This window comes from Gracilinanus agilis, chromosome 2, assembly GCF_016433145.1.
Source record: "Gracilinanus agilis isolate LMUSP501 chromosome 2, AgileGrace, whole genome shotgun sequence".
Classification (NCBI taxonomy): domain Eukaryota; kingdom Metazoa; phylum Chordata; class Mammalia; order Didelphimorphia; family Didelphidae; genus Gracilinanus; species Gracilinanus agilis.
In genome coordinates, this window is record NC_058131.1 from 426,144,193 (window position 1) to 426,153,896 (window position 9,704).

The window sequence follows — 9,704 nt, forward strand, 5'->3', positions numbered from 1 at the left end:
TTCCACTATTATGGTTTTACTATCTATTTCTTTCTTGAGCTCTGCCAGTTTCTCCTCTATGAATTTGGATGCTATGCCACTTGGTGCATATATATTGAGCAGTGTTATTTCCTCATTGTTTATACTGCCTTTAATCAGGATGTAATGACCTTCCCTGTCTTTTTAAATTATATCTATTTTTACTTTGGCTTTGTCAGAAATCATAATCACCACTCCTGCCTTCTTTTTCTCATTTGACGCCCAAAAGATTTTGCTCAAGCCCTTAACCTTAAACTTGTGTATGTCCACCCGCCTCATATGTGTTTCTTGTAGACAACATATGGTAGGATTTTGGTTTCTAATCCACTCTTCTATTTGCTTCCATTTTATGAGCGAGTTCATCCCATTCACATTCAGTTATAATTATCAGTTGTGCATTCACTGACATTTTTGTGTCATCCCCTAGTCCTACCCCTTCTTACACTATTTCCTTTTAAACCAGTGGTTTGCTTTAAGCCAGTAACCCTTGTCTCCTCCCTTGATTAACTTCCCTTTCTACCCCCTCTCTTATTATTCCATTTTATTTTTAAAGGCCTAATGAATTCCCTCCCTTTTTTGACCTCCTCACTCCCCTGCTCCCCTTGGTTTATCCCTTCTGACTTTCTCAGTAGGGTTAGATAGAGTTTTATATCTCAATGGATAATATAGCTACTCTTCCCTCTTCAGGTTGATTACACTGAGAGTAAGGTTTAAATATTACCTCTTAATGCTCTCTTCCTCTCCTTCTTATAATAGTATTTGTCCCCTCTCCTTCCCATGCCCTCTTTGTATGTAATAGAATATCCTATTTTTCTTATTCATTCAAGTTTCTCTTGGTGTCCTCTACTATTCACCCCCCTCTTTTCCATCCCTCATATCATCTTAGACCATTTAGTATACCACCCTCTCTCTATGAATTATTCTTCTGATTACTATAATAGTGAATAGAGTTCACTACAGAGAATTATATGTAGCATTTCTCCACATAGGAATACAGATAATTAGATCTTATTGAAGCCCTTAAAGAGGCAAATTTAAAAATTATGAGTTTTCTTTCTTTCCCCTCTGTTTCTTATTTACCTTTTCATGTTTCTCTTGATTTTTGTGGTTGGATATCAAATTTTCCATTTAGTCCTGGTCTTTTCTGTGCAAATACTTGGAAATCTTCAATTTTGTTGAATGCCCATACTTTCCCCTGTAAGTATATAGTCAGTTTTGATGGGTAGTTGATCCATGGTTTAAGGCGCAGTTCTCTTGCCTTACTGAATATCATATTCCAAGCCTTGCGGTCTTTTAGTGTAGAGGCTGCCAGATCCTGTGTGATCCTTATTGGTCCTCCTTGATATCTGAATTGCCTCTTTCTGGCTTCTTGTAAGATTTTTTCTTTTACTTAGAAGCTCTTGAATTTGGCTGAATTCCTGGGGGTTGTCTTTTCTGGGTCTAGTGTAGAGGGTGATCTATGGATCCTTTCAGTGTTTATATTGCCCTCTTGTAGAACTTCAGGGCAATTTTGCTGAATAATTTCCTTTAGTATGGAGTCCAAATTTCTATTAATTTCTGCTTTTTCAGGAAGACCAATGATTCTCAAATTGTCTCTTCTAGCCCTGTTTTCTTGATCTGTCAACTTCTCTTTGAGATATTTCATGTTTCCTTCTATTTTATCAGTCTATTGACTTTGTTTTATTTGTTCTTGCTGTCTTGAGAGATCATTAGCTTCTAATTGCTCAATTCTAGCCTTTAGGGACTGGTTTTCGGTTATAATCTTTTGGTTTTCCTTTTCAATCTGGTCATTTCTGGTCTTTAGTTGATTTGCCTTACTTTCCAATTGTGAAATTCTGCCTTTTAAACTGTTATTTTCTTGCCAGATCTCTTCCATCTTTCTCATCATCTCAGATTTGAACTCTTCAATAGCTTGTGACCAGTTTTCATTATTTTGGGAAGGTTTGGATGTGATTACTTGTTTGTTCTCCTCTGCTGTTTGCTCTGCTGTCTGGATTTTCTCTGTGTAAAAGTTGTCCAGTGTTACAGATTTCTTCTTGATGATCTTTCTCTTTTGGGGTTCTTGTCTCTGGCTTGCCATTGTTAGCCCTGCGCCCTCTCAGGTTTTTCCTCACACCCAGAGTCTGTTTGCACTCTCTAGGCTCCTGAAGTCTCAGATCTCATTGTTCTCAGGGTCAAGTCTCCTGGTGGCCCCCTTGTTTGTTCCTCTGAGTGAGGCTCCTTTAATAGTTTCAGGGCGCTGTTTCCACAGTCGTGCACCCCTCTGCACTGGGTCCTCAGTCAAGGTCCACTCCTGTGCTCAGGATCCAAGTCCACTCCTGTGCTTAGGATCCATGGACTCAAGAGCTTGTGCTTGCGCCTGCGCTCAGGGTCTGAGTTCAAAGTCCTTGCATGTTCTTTAGCCTCTTGGGGTCTTAAGTCTTGCTGCTCTCAGGAATAGGCCCTGGGGTAGCTGCCAAGGACTTAATGGGTGCCCCAAGCTTGCTCTAGCTCTTGTGAGCTGGCACTGTAGGTGGTGTGGGGTGGGGGAGGGGGTTGCTCAACTTGCGTTTTAGTGAGAGCTATTTCACCCCCTTATAGCATGGAAATGCCCCAATTCCACATACCTTCAATGCTGCGCCCTGTTGTGGAGTCCCTTCGTTCCTCTGGATTTGTTTTTATGTCTTCTTGAGGAGTCCTATATGTTTTGGTTAGGAGTGGTTAAGCTGCAGCTTTTTACTCAGCCGCCATCTTAACCAGGAGGTCTGGAAATATTTCTTATTTTGAGCCTAATTCACCTCTCTCTTACTTCCCATTGGTCCTAGTTCTGCCCTCTGGAGTCAAGCAAGTCAAGTCTAATCCTTCTTATCTAGGACAGCCATTCAAATACTTGAAGACAATTTTTATGTTTCCCCAAGACTTCTCTTCCATTTCCTTCAACAAGCCCTTGTGTGGCGTGATCTGGCCCTTTACAATCTTGGTCTTACCTTTATCACTTTCCAGCTTATCAGTATCCTGTACTAAGAAAAAAAAACAGTCCTTCAGATGTGTTCCAACCAGGTCAGAATATCACAACATTCCACATCTGTCCCCACCAGGAGAGAATATCCCATTTTTTTCCTTAATGCTTTGCCTCTCAATGTACCCTGGACCATATTAGCTTTTTAAATTAAGTTGCACTGTTAAACTTTCAGATATTTTTTCAATTGAATGGAAATATCAGACTGAGACCTATCTCTGTGTGCCCTAGTGGGATAAAGCTGATATGTTCATTTGATATTTCCTTTTTCTTCATGCACTTTCCATTTCTGCCATGCTTTTATTATTCCCTTTTCTTCCACCTCTTCTGCTTCCTTCCCTTCTCTAATAAGCCCCCTAACTCATTCTTTGTGGTTCTCTCAGTCTTGAACATAAGTATGTCAGGCAAAAAAGCATTAAATTTAAGGTCCCATGAATGGCCCCTTGGTCACTAAATTCAATTCAACAAATATTTATTAAGGATCCACCATATACAAAATACATGAGAGAGTTATAAATACTAATAAGGCAATCTTTGACTTCATGGAGCTTACTCTTGAATGTGAGGATATGATCTACAACTAGATTGCAAAGTTATAAGTAAGACATGTACAGGGTGCCTCCTTGAACTACAGGAGGTCCAAAGAGAATGACAAAAGGCTTAATGGAGGAGAGAACAATGGAAAAGCTGGATTTTAAGAATTGATAAGTTGTCTGCTTTGTGTGGATTTTAGAGAATGACATAATCTAGAGAAATACTTTCAGTATGGGTGTTTTGTAAAGAAGAAGCTAAAAAAGAATATAGCTCTTGATAGATTTGTTTCAGGATTGCTTAAAATAAGCCACAACCCTTTTCTTTCTGATTTTCGTGACTGACTGTAACATCTCATCACAGAACTGAGTTTCTTACTTTAGAGCTCAAACTGCTGAATCAGTTTGCATAGGATTTTTTTGCCTCTTAAAAAAAAAGGAACTTTCAAAAACACTTAAAATTTCTTTTTAGCTATAGTTTTATTTAGAGAATCCTTGGGTACAGAATTTTCTGCATAGCTAAGCAATTGCATAATGTGGCTCAGTCATTCAGATATAGGTATTGGGAAGATGCTAGAGAAACTGATTTTATATAAGAGGGATTCACTGGACAGAAGTTGCCCTTCATCCTGGGATAGCCTGTAGATGAGTGACCATATCAAAAGATGGAACCAGAGTTATCTTTCATTTAGCTGCAAATTGATAAACATGAACTCCTTTGGGTTGTCTGCAGTATGACAGCATCACCCTTCAGGGCCTTATTGGGCGAAGGATTTTGGCAGAGTAGAGACTTGAGGAGAGTCCCAGAGTACCAGCCCTGGATTAAGGAAGACCTGAGTTCAAATTTGTCCTCAGACTTGTAATGCTGTGCGACCCTGGGCAAGTCACTTAACCTCTTTCAACCTCAGTTTCCTCATCTGTAAAAAGGAGATGATGATAATAATAGAATATTCCTCCCAGGACTGTTGTGAGGATAAAATGATATCATATTTGTAAAAACATTTAGCACAGTTCCTGGCACATAGTAGACACTATATAAATGTTAGCCTTTATTATTATATGACTTATATGGCTTATAAATTACTCCCCATATATCACTTTAGAATTCTTTGTCCATTCACATTTCAACAGACTAAACACTTGCTGGGGGAATCAGTTTTCTCATTTGTAGAATGAAGGTTACTAGATAACCTCTGAGGTCCCTTCTAGTTTTAAATATAAAAATGCTAATATTTTTTTCTTATTACTGCAGGAGATTTTAAAATAAGACAGGGTCTTTTTCCCTCAAGCTCACAGTGACAAGGTATGTAGACTGAAGAACTATGACACAAGAAATTAAAGGGAAAATGGCAAGTGCTATGTTATTTTTCAGAGAGAGAATACTCATAGGCATGAGCTAAGAGGTGAAGACTGGAGATTACAAGACATATTTGAGGAGTCCTGAGAAACCCAGTTTGACTGTTATCAAGGGTGTGTGTAAGGAGTAGTTTTAGATAAGATTGGAAAGGCTAGGTGGATCTTAACTAAAAAGTTTGGACTATATTTTGTAGGCAGTGGAGGATTATGCAAGATTTTTGAGGGTGTGTGTGGGAGTATGATTAGAAAAGTGATTAGAAAAGTGCTTTAGGAAGTTTAAGCTAGAACTGATTTTTAGGATGGCATATAAAGGGCAAGACAGGAAGTAAAAAGACCAGCTAGGAGACTGTTTTTGTTTTGTTAAAAATAATTGAAGTGTGAAGGGCAGCTATTTGGTGTATATATAAAAAATCAGACATATATCTTGAATATATATTCTATCCTAAAGAAGAATTAAAATACTAGTTTCTAATTGCTTAGCTGAGGATATTCTTCAGACTTGTGGATTACAGAGGACAAGAAGATAGATGATCATCTAGTTTGGGGTATAATGAAGTTTAGTCTATTAATCTGTTAATAACACGTGCTGACAATTTATTATTTTTGAACAAATTTTTGATATTTTTTTAATAAATCACCAAAATTCTTTCCACTAACTCTCTTCTTACTCCACTTTTCCACAGAGCCATCCAATATAACAAGTAATATTTTAAAAAGAAAAAAACAGGAAGAGGAAAAAGAAAATCAATGAAACTGATCTATGCATCAAAAAATTCTGAAACTATATGCAATGTACCACATCCATGAATCTCCCATCCTGTTAGGGGGTCTCCTCAGTTCTTTAGGATGATTATGCTGTTGACTTTTAAGGTTTTTTTGAAACTGATGAGGGGATTTTGTTTGTTTCTGGGAAATACCTGGCCCAGATCCCTGTCACTAGATGCAGAGTCATGGCTTCTTTTTAGTTTAGGTGGAGTCTGCCTCTGTTTATATTTTCCTTGCCATCTTGGAAAAACCCCAGTTTTTTGTTTTTTTTTTTAAATTTAAAAAAGTTGGCCTGTGGTCAGAAGATGGGAAACTTTGGGGACTTCCCTTTCTTGACCACTTTTTTATTTGCTTGGGGTTTTTAGAATTCTTTAATTGCAAATTCTTTTTATGAGTATAAATCAGATATCAAGGGTATGGAGTCAGAGAACAGAGCAAAGCTATCCTTAGGCCCCTGTGTTAGGTTCCTTAGACATTGTGTTACAATCTAAATTATAGAAATCTCCATGTGGTCATTTAAAAAGGAAAAAAACAAATCCCACCTTTAGATTCAATTCTGATTCTAGGACTTTTTGTGGGCTCATTAGGAATCCTTCCCAAAACAAGAAAATACTGTTATGCCTTCCAAAAGGGACTTTGTTTAATAAACAAAATACTTAAAATTATATTCCAGTTGGCAGTGCACACATACTTACTCCTGGAGGGGGTGAGGGTGGGAATGAATGTAGAAAACAGGGACAAGAAAGGGTACAGGCTTGAAAGCAACCAGGGGTTCCAAAAGGTGAAAGGGACAGAAGATAGCAAAGGCATGGGGGCAGAGGGTGGAATGTCAGCTGTACTATATATGAAGGACAGTAGTATGTAACCATCCTGGAAAAAAATAAACTAGATCCAGCTTTTAAGAGGTTTTCAATGCCAAAGGAGTTTGTATTTTGTCCAGTGTTATAGGAATATCATTTTGGTAGCTAAGTGAAAGATGGATTAGAAGAAATGAAAACTATGTGCAGGAAGACTAGTTAGCTTATTTCAGTAATCCAGATGAAACATGATGATGGCTTGAACTTTCTGGCCATTTTCAAACCAGGCCACCTGTACTTTAGTCATCCCTACATTCAGAACTCAGATTTTTATGCCTCTGAGACCTTAGACTCTGATACATGAGCTTTTGACTTATCTGGCCCAGACTCAAGCCCCCTTGTTACTTCCTAGCCTTTTCCAAACCATCTTCCTTCTGAATATGTTTCTTAAAGGCGGGGACTATTTTGCTTGTAATTGTATTATCAGCATTTATTCTGGCATGTAATAAATGTTTATTTAGTAATGCGTTTCCTTCATCCATTAGCTAGGTTGGTTGTGGTATAAATGAGGAAAGGAGATGAATGTGATGATAGAGTTAGCATTTGGCTAAGGACTGGTCCCAAGAGTTGAATGTGAGTGAAGAATCAAGAATGACCCCCTAGGCTACGAACTTGAGAGATTGCAAAATGATGATACCTTTAACAAACAAAAATAAGTTAGGATCAAGAACAGGTTTCTGGCGAAAGAAAATTATTTCTTTTTTGGATACATTGAGTTTTGACATGTCTGTGGAACATTCATCTTGATTTGTGTAACTGACATTTAGCAGTGCAGAACTGGAGCTCACAGTAGAAATGTGGGATGGATGTGGAGATTTGGGGGTCACTTGCATTGAGATGGTAGTTGAATGTATAGGTGCTGGTGTGTGTTGGTGACAAATTGCTCTCCTGAATCTACAGCTCGAACACCCATAAAGGTTTTGGACAGCATTGGCCCCTGACTGTAGTCAGGCACACACTGTCTCCCTTCTCAGTTCATTCTGATGTTACCTAAAAACTTCTTCCTCATTTACACACAAAAGCAAGTGCACAAATTCAAGATGAGATAGTCCATAGTAAGATGCTCTTTTTTTTGTGTTTGTTTAGGCCCCAGTGTTCTCTGACCTATCTTCTAGTCACTGGTAAGAGATCAGTGAATGTGTACCACTCTTTTACTATAGCTTTGCAGGATGCACTATCTCTTTTCACCATCTTGAAGACCCAATACTAAAAGGCAGGACCTGTTGCATTGTTTGATTCATTGTCCCTTTAGCACATTATGAAATCGTGAATGTGCATATTGTTTCTGTCATTAAATTACAGGAGATCCTCACAACAAGGACATCATTGTTAAATAGCTCTTATATTAAATTATTCAGTTATCACCACCACCATCACCACTATCACCACCTTCAACAACAAGAAGTATTCATTAAGTCTTTACTGATGCCAGGTACTGTGCTAAGAACCAAGGATGGGTGGAAAAAAAAAAAAGGAAAGGCAAAAACATGGTCTCTTCCTTTAAGGAGCTCACATCATAATGAGGGAAACAAGATACATACAATGTCAATGGAGATGAACTGAAATGGAGGCTCCAATAAGGGGAACGACCAAGAAAGGTCTCTTGTAGAAGATGGGATTTCAGCTGAGTCTTGAAGGAAGCCAGGGGAGTTAGGAGATGGAGTTGAGAAGGGAGAGCATTGGGGAGACCAATAAAAAGTCACTGAATCAGGAGATGGAGTGCCTTGTGGGAGGAGTAGCAAAATGACCACTGTTGCTTGATGGTAGAGTACATGGAGAGGAATAAAGTGTAAGAAATTGGAGAGATAAGGAAGGACTAGGTAGCAAAGAGATTTAAAATCCAAAGATGATTTTATGTTTGATCCTGTAAGTAATAGGAAACTATTGGAGTTTGAGTGTTAGGGTGACATGGTCTTATGTGTACTTTTAGTAAGATTCCTTTTACAGCTAAGTAGAGAAGCAAGGAGACTAGCCAGAAGACTGTTTCAGTGATCCAGAGTGAAATGATAAGAGCCAAAGTAGTGGCAATGTTAAAAGAGAGAAGAGAATAATCAGGTGGCAGTATATAGAACAGATGTTGTGAAAGCTAGAGATAGTAAGACATGGCAAAAGAATGAATATGTGGATTGATTGTGAGACATGAATTGGATATGTCACGAGATTATGGACCTGGGTGACTGAGAGGATCTTGATGCCCTTGAAAACGATTGGGAAGTTTGGAAGAGAAGGTTTTGAGGGAAAGATAAGGTCTGTTTTGGGCATGATTGTATTTGAGATGACAATGGAACATATTTGAGATGACTATGACTATCTAGTTCAAAATGTCCAAGATATAGTTGGTGATTGGAGACTTGAGCTCAAGAGAGATATTAATAGGTTGGCAAATAGATTTGAGGATATAATGCATAGAAATGATAGTTGAATCCATGAGAGCAGATGAGATCAGCATATTAGATAGGAAAGAAAAGGAAAAGGTAAGAATGAAAAAAAATTATTTAAAAACTCAAATTAGAATAAAATATTTAACTATCACCTTGATATCATTGCTTTATGATTTTCCTAAAGCATAGCTGTGACTATGTCTCATCTACTCCCACACTCAGTAAACTCCAATGGCTCCTTGTTACCTCTGCTTAGGGCAGTTAGGTGGCTCAGTGGGTTGAGAGCCAGGCCCAGATATGGAAAGTCCTGGGTTCAAATCTATCCGTAGACACTTCCTACCTGTATGACTGAGCAAGTCACTTAACCCCCATTGCATAGTCCTTTACCTCTCTTCTCCTTTGGAACCAATATTTTTAATTGATTCCAAGATGGAAGGTAAGGATTTAAAAAAACAACTCAGCTTTTAAATTTTAACATTTAAAATGCCATAGCCTAATTCTCTTCCTACCTTTCCAGTCCACTTAATACATTACTCCCTTAAATGCTCTCTGTTCCTTACACATTGTGCTCCACTTTTCTCTTTCCATACCTTGGCACATGACTCTTTTTTCCTCCCTCCCCCCCATTCTAGAAATGTTTTCCCTGAATATATCAGCCTGCTAGAATTTCTGGATCTTTTCTAGACATAAAGTGCCACTTTATGCACTTTTTTCCTGATACGTGCAGTTTACAGTATCTTCCCCAGAGCTTACTGGCTGCCTTGAAGACAGGGACTGTTTTGCTTTTGTCTTTGTATCT